This window comes from Malus domestica, chromosome 12 (genome assembly GCF_042453785.1).
Source record: "Malus domestica chromosome 12, GDT2T_hap1".
Classification (NCBI taxonomy): Eukaryota; Viridiplantae; Streptophyta; class Magnoliopsida; order Rosales; family Rosaceae; genus Malus; species Malus domestica.
In genome coordinates, this window is record NC_091672.1 from 9,031,029 (window position 1) to 9,037,028 (window position 6,000).

Genomic DNA, 6,000 nt, shown 5'->3' on the forward strand with positions numbered 1-6,000 from the left:
CAGTCTTTGCTCCTTCATACATATCCTTTATAGCTTGGATATATGCTACTCGTACTCCTTTCTTCTCTAAAATCCTCCAAAGAATGTCTCTTGGGACCCTATCATACGCTTTTTCCAAATCTATAAAGACCATGTGTAAATCCTTTTTCCCATCTCTATATCTTTCCATCAATCTTCGTAAGAGATAGATTGCCTCCATGGTTGAGCGCCCTGGCATGAACCCGAATTGGTTGTCCGAAACCCGTGTCTCTTGCCTCAATCTATGCTCAATGACTCTCTCCCAGAGCTTCATTGTATGACTCATTAGCTTAATACCCCTATAGTTCATGCAATTTTGTACGTCGCCCTTGTTCTTGTAGATAGGCACCAAAGTGCTCGTTCGCCACTCATTTGGCATCTTCTTCGTTTTCAAAATCCTATTGAAAAGGTCAGTGAGCCATGTTATACCTGTCTCTCCCAAAAGTTTCCACACTTCGATTGGTATATTGTCTGGGCCTATTGCTTTTTTATGCTTCATCTTCTTCAAAGCTACAACCACTTCTTCCTTCCGGATTCGACGATAAAAAGAGTAGTTTCTACACTCTTCTGAGTTACTCAACTCCCCTAAAGAATCACTCATTTCATGTCCTTCATTGAAAAGATTATGAAAATAACCTCTCCATCTGTCTTTAACCGCGTTCTCTGTAGCAAGAACCTTTCCATCCTCATCCTTGATGCACCTCACTTGGTTTAGGTCCCTTGTCTTCTTTTCCCTTGCTCTAGATAGTTTATAGATATCCAACTCTCCTTCTTTGGTATCTAGTCGTTTATACATATCGTCGTAAGCCGCTAACTTAGCTTCTCTGACAGCTTTTTTCGCCTCTTGCTTCGCTTTTCTATACTTTTCACCATTTTCATCGGTCCTCTCCTTGTATAAGGCTTTACAACATTCCTTCTTAGCCTTCACCTTTGTTTGTACCTCCTCATTCCACCACCAAGATTCCTTTTGGTGTGGGGCAAAGCCCTTGGACTCTCCTAATACCTCTTTTGCTACTTTTCGGATACAACTAGCCATGGAATCCCACATTTGGCTAGCTTCCCCCTCTCTATCCCACACACATTGGGTGATTACCTTCTCTTTGAAAATGACTTGTTTTTCTTCTTTTAGATTCCACCATCTAGTCCTTGGGCACTTCCAAGTCTTGTTCTTTTGTCTTACTCTTTTGATATGTACATCCATCACCAACAAGCGATGTTGATTAGCCACGCTCTCTCCTGGTATAACTTTGCAATCCTTACAAGTTATACGATCCCCTTTCCTCATTAGAAGAAAATCTATTTGTGTTTTTGACGACCCACTCTTGTAGGTGATCACATGTTCTTCTCTCTTCTTAAAGAAGGTGTTGGCTAAGAAGAGATCATATGCCATTGCAAAATCCAAGATAGCTTCCCCATCCTCGTTTCTCTCCCCAAAACCATGGCCACCATGAAAACCTCCATAGTTGCCTGTCTCCCTGCCCACGTGTCCATTTAAATCTCCTCCTATAAATAACTTCTCCGTCTGAGCAATTCCTTGCACCAAGTCTCCAAGATCTTCCCAAAATTTCTCCTTCGAACTCGTATCCAACCCTACTTGAGGTGCGTACGCACTAATCACATTGATAAGTTCTTGTCCTATTACAATCTTGATTGCCATGATTCTATCTCCTACCCTCTTGACATCTACAACATCTTGTACCAAGGTCTTGTCCACGATGATGCCAACACCGTTTCTCGTTCTATTTGTGCCCGAATACCAAAGTTTAAACCCTGAGTTTTCTAGATCCTTTGCCTTACTACCAACCCACTTAGTTTCTTGTAGGCACATAATATTTATCCTTCTCCTCACCATAACTTCCACTACTTCCATAGATTTTCCCGTTAAGGTTCCTATATTCCACGTTCCTAAACGCATTTTGCTCTCTTGAACTCTACCCTTCTGTCCTAGCTTCTTCACCCTCCCCCGTCTAATAGGATCAAAGTACTTCTTTTGTGTGTCCCGGGTAAAGTTGATAGGAGCATATGCTCCCAAACAACTTTGAGTGGAGTCGTTCGAAAAGAAGTTTCTATGGCCCCCTTGCTCATTTAACACTGCATCCGGGTGCCGATGGAGATGCAGCGACCCTTGCTCACTTATCACTGTGCTCAGGCCACACAGCGCGCCACTTACGGGTGACGCCCTAGCTTTAGCGCGATTTTGTTCTGGGTTCATTTTCATAAGGATTCGACGTGATCATGGAGTGCCGGCTAAATAAATAAAACTCTTCCATTAGATAATATGTGAACTCATCAGATCGTGCTAGTAAATAGGCAAAAGATCACATGCCTGGCCACGGTGCTTTGTAAGAGTAATGTCAAACGCTTCTTGAACATCCCTGCTTGAGTGTTCCTTCTTAGCCTCTTCAGTAACGGGCTGTCAAATGTAAATAGATGAGAAGGATGGTTTTCATGAACAGTGATATCAAAGACTATTACAATTGAATTTCCCAAGAAAACAAAGAGTTATTGGATTAATTCCTCAGCAGGAAAAAATAAAAGCAACAGAGTTATTGTACAAGCATTTGAAAGTTACAGATGCCTAAGAACAGAACTTGTGAAAAACAATATATCACCTTACGTTCTCTGCTCTCTACAGTAAAAGGTCTAGTTTTGACATCAATAGACTCAACATCTTCTTGGTACAGCTCTGCTCCCCACCGCTCCGCTTGTTTCCGCATCCTACACATTCCAGTTGACATTGCAGCTTCCTTAATTAGTCCCACACAGACAATTGGACAATTGGGAATTCAAATCAAGTCAAACGCAGTCATACTTCACACTAGCTCGATTTACCTCTCCATTAAATCCGAACCCATAATCCCTTCTGGGAATCCCGGGAAGTTCTCAACTTCAGTAGTGGTCGTCAACTGTCGTCCCGGACCGGATTGGTACCCCTCGAACACTAGCAGCTTCAGATTCGCTCGAGCTGCGTATATTGCCGCCGTGAATCCACCCGGGCCTGACCCAATTATCACTACATTCTCGATTGCATTTTCTGTGCACGAAACCAATAAACTTCCATCTTTACTCAACCATCAATTTGTACACAACTACAACTAACAAATTGAAAAATCAACCACAAACAAACACAGCAAACTGAACTTCCACAGAGAGAGAGAGAGAGTGAGAGTTGAGGGGACCTGGGGAGGCAGGGGGGACTCAGAGGAAGCTTGGAGGGGGCTGCGTAGCTGGCTTGTCCAAGTCTTTGTTGACCTTGCCTTCTTTCATAGGTAGTTCTTTCAAGTGTAGCAGTCGTTGGTTGTGTGACCAGGACCTCGGTGGAATGTGCAATACATGGTGTGGTTCAACTTGGAAGTATCTCATTTTGATTGTTTTGGCAGCTTGAACCATGGCTCGTTCTTGATGTTGCAAAGGATTTGATGGATCGAAATTGAGAACTTAGAATAGTTCTTGGTCATCGGGCCTTCTTTGGTCGTGGGTCGGTCCCTACGCTTGGCCTCCTGCCTGCCTTTGCTGGACTACTTCCCGTCCTCCTTCCTTTAAGCCACTGCTGACTCTTTTCAAGGCTGCTTAGGCTCATTTTCTGCTTGTCGAGCCTCGTCCCAAAGTGAATGCTTCTCTGCCAGGGCAAAGGAATCTGTTAGAGTCAAGTCTTCTTTCATGATCATTTCTCCAAACAGTGGGTGGTTTGCTGGGAGTCCTTTTTGGAAGGCTATACTTGCTATTGAGTCGTCGCATTCGACGATCTTTGCCTTCTCTGCTTTGAACCTCTTTATGTAGTCTCGGAGCGACTCCTTTGGGTTTTTCTTCATGTTGAACAAGTGGTCGGACTTTTTCTTGATTAAGCGGTAAGATGAGTATTCTTTTGTGAAAACCAGGGAAAGATCATCAAAACTTCGGATGGATCGTGGCGGCAAGGTGTGAAACCAATATTACACCTCACCTTGTAAAGTGGTGGCGGATATTTTGGACATAAGGGCATCGTTGTTCCGATAAGGGACCATCGCGCTTCGGTAGTGCTTCAAATGCCTCTCTGGATCTCTATCTCATTTGAAAGATGTGAAGTGTGGCATGCTAAACTTGCATGGAGGCTCTGCCTACTCAATCTCGTCCGTGAAGGGTGACCTGCTCATGTTGGTCATATCTTGCCAAAGTGCTTCATCAGCCACTTCGTTGCGTTAGAAATCACGCAATCGTTCATTGAGGAGTCTCTCTACCTTTTCTTTGATTTGCCTTTGTTGGGGTAGCGGAGCTCTCGGCTGCCCCCGGTCTTGACCTGTTGGTCTAGTCTGCCCTTTTATATTCTCAGCTTGTCCATGCCGTGGCGGCAGTGCATGTGGTCTATTCCTAGTAGGCAAGGGAATTCTTTGTAGGCTACCGGTTAAACTTGAGCCAGATTCAGTGACTGCTTCTTTCCTTCCGTCGTGCTGCCTACTCCGATAAGATTTGGAAGTTGCTCCTTGTGGGCCTAGCCGCGAATGAACGCTTTGCTTAGAAGGTTGCTCATGTTGATCATCGGTGTGTGGTCCCAATCGTGAGTGTATACTTGCCCGTGGGCCTAGTCAAGAGTGCATGCTGCTCCATGCGTTAAGATGGGAGTATACGCTAGAGTGTATGCTGCCCGATTGCTCAGTTAATGACTGGTTGAGTGGCTGCTTGCCGTGATGCTGCTGGAGAGGTTCCTCGTCTGCCTTTGTCCTACTCCGAGACACCTCATTTGGGGCATGTTAGATCTCAGTGTGTTGCAAGAGCTGATTCACCAAGGTCGTATGTTGTGCAAGGGTGCTTGTCAACTATATGACTTGTCAGGACAAATGTTGTTTGCCATTCGAATTGGAAGAGCTTGGAAGAAATGTGCCTCCTTGAGCAATGGAAGGGTGGTAGACTTTGGGCGCAAGATTTGAGTTGGGAAATGTCAAATCCATGGAGAAATGTGGTGAAAATGCCCCCGGCTCGATGTTTGGTCCGGATGGTTGAGATATTCTCGGGGTGACTTGGGCTGCTTGGTAAACCATAGGAGCAGGCTAGGCCGTGAGAGTAGGCTAGGCCACAAGAGGGGGCTGCTCGGCGTGTGATGCAAGCTGGTGCAAGGCTTGGGTTCGGCATAGCAACGTTTTGGGCTCGCGTAGGGCGTGGAGTGACATGGCTTGGGCCGTGGCCTTGGTTCCATAAGCCTTGGGTGGCATGGCTTGGGCTTGCTTAGATGGCACAGCTCGGGCCATGGTGGTTCCTGTGGTGGAAACTCGTGGTGGTGGTGCCGCTCCACTTATTGTCACATTTAGTCTCGTAGATCGCCGTGGTCATATCTCTTGAATATTGGAATTTTCACTTGTTGAATTTTCTAAATTTCTAGCCATTGTAATTCTCTTTTACGTTTTATCAAAGAATTTTCGCAAATAAAAAATTCTAATAATAAAAACGTACGGAAAATCTACAAATGGACAAGAAAATAGAAAAACCTTGGATACGAGAGTCTTCAACGAGTATGAGACTCAACTCTCAATGAAAGCACCAATTTGTGGATGCAAATTTCTTCCTCCTTGTTCTTGGACAAAATTGCACCTACGAAACAAATAACACCTTTGGTCAAGGCCAAAAGCCTTATGCACCCACGATGAATTGGGGGGGGGGTGAGCTTTGGCTGAAAAACCTCCGATGCCAAAGTTAGAATTTTGAGGGAAAAGTGTTTGGAGAATTTTTTGAGTGTTTAACAAGAGTGAAAAACTTAGCTTCTTAGAGAAAATGAGGTAGAATATATAAGGCATGGCCGGCCCCCTTGGGAGAGAAGGTGACCGGCCTCTTGTGTGTTTTTTGGGTGTAATTGGTAGTTTAATTGGCCATTAATAGATTAATTAGGTAATAAATCTATTAATTAGCCAATTAACATAATTTAAAAGGAATGTTTTGGGGGTTACCTTGTGGAGAAGATATGATGAGGAATGATGAAATAGGTTGTAAATAAATACCTATTTGGGCACTTTT

The 6,000-nt window shown here is 44.3% G+C and overlaps 1 long non-coding RNA gene across 1 annotated transcript; it reads right to left on the bottom strand.

The window, feature by feature from the left end:
* Window positions 1–2,344: 2,344 nt before the first annotated feature.
* On the bottom strand, window positions 2,345–3,055 carry LOC103449766 (uncharacterized). The gene is made up of 3 exons (XR_003767540.2): window positions 2,851–3,055; window positions 2,631–2,736; window positions 2,345–2,431 (listed from the first exon to the last, which is right to left on the bottom strand). It is a non-coding gene; the product is annotated as an uncharacterized lncRNA (long non-coding RNA).
* Window positions 3,056–6,000: the final 2,945 nt, after the last annotated feature.